Below are 974 nucleotides of genomic sequence, written 5' to 3'. Positions count from 1 at the left end.
TTACTGAGTGAAGAAGGCCATTCCTCTGCAGAGTTGATCTGATACGTTCTCATATTCTCTCAGAATATCCTTCCAAGTCAGATGACTTCTTAGCAAGTGAAGGTTTTGCCAGATGTGTTTACTTGTTGGCAAATGTTTATCTTATCAACAAAGACAAAGAATACCAAAGGTTAAAAAAATAAAAATATAATTAAAAAAAAAAAGAAATCAGCATCCCATTTCTATTTATACCGTGGAAAAAATTGGAGAAAGCTGCAGCAATGGAAAAAGCAAAATATTTTCAGTTTGGAGAGAACCGATATTTTTAACAGAATATATTGATGGCAAAACTAATTTTGCAAAGAGCAGAGTATTTTCCCCCCAGTAACATTTCATGGCAGAACACCACAAGCTGCCTCCAAGCCCATGTGGGCTGCAGCAAGCAAATGGGAATGGGCTGCAAGCAGCAGGGTGGGAGTTGCATAATGGTTGGACAGTTGGACTAGATGATTTTAGTGGTCTTTTCCAACCTTAATGACTCTATGACTTAATTAACAAGCACACTAGAAGGCCATTCCATGCCATTTAGATGGCATTTAGAACCAGCTGGCATGGCTGATTCTGAGGAGTTCTCAGTGCAGGAGCACTGAGTTGGATGGAAGGAGTAAAGACAATGAGCAACACTGGAGTCACATTGGATGGGACACATAACAAACTGATTGCTGACACATTCAGTCAGTGGCAGACAGCCCATCTGCCATGGGGAACCGTCCCTGGTGACATGCTGCTGATGCATGAGCTCAAAGGGAGAAGTATCTGCAAATGACACTGTTGGCCACTGGTTCAAGAGTTGCTGGATCTCCTTGCAGGCAAGCATTGGGCATGGGGTTTGGTTACAGTGCTCCTCCCTGTCTGCCCTGCTCCCTTTCTCATATATCCCCCAGGATATATTGTTTTTGGCAGTTTTTGTCTGTAGAAGTGCCATAAATTTAAAA

The sequence above is a fragment of the Meleagris gallopavo genome, chromosome 20 (assembly GCF_000146605.3).
Source record: "Meleagris gallopavo isolate NT-WF06-2002-E0010 breed Aviagen turkey brand Nicholas breeding stock chromosome 20, Turkey_5.1, whole genome shotgun sequence".
Classification (NCBI taxonomy): Eukaryota; Metazoa; Chordata; class Aves; order Galliformes; family Phasianidae; genus Meleagris; species Meleagris gallopavo.
This window is presented reverse-complemented; position numbering follows the sequence as displayed.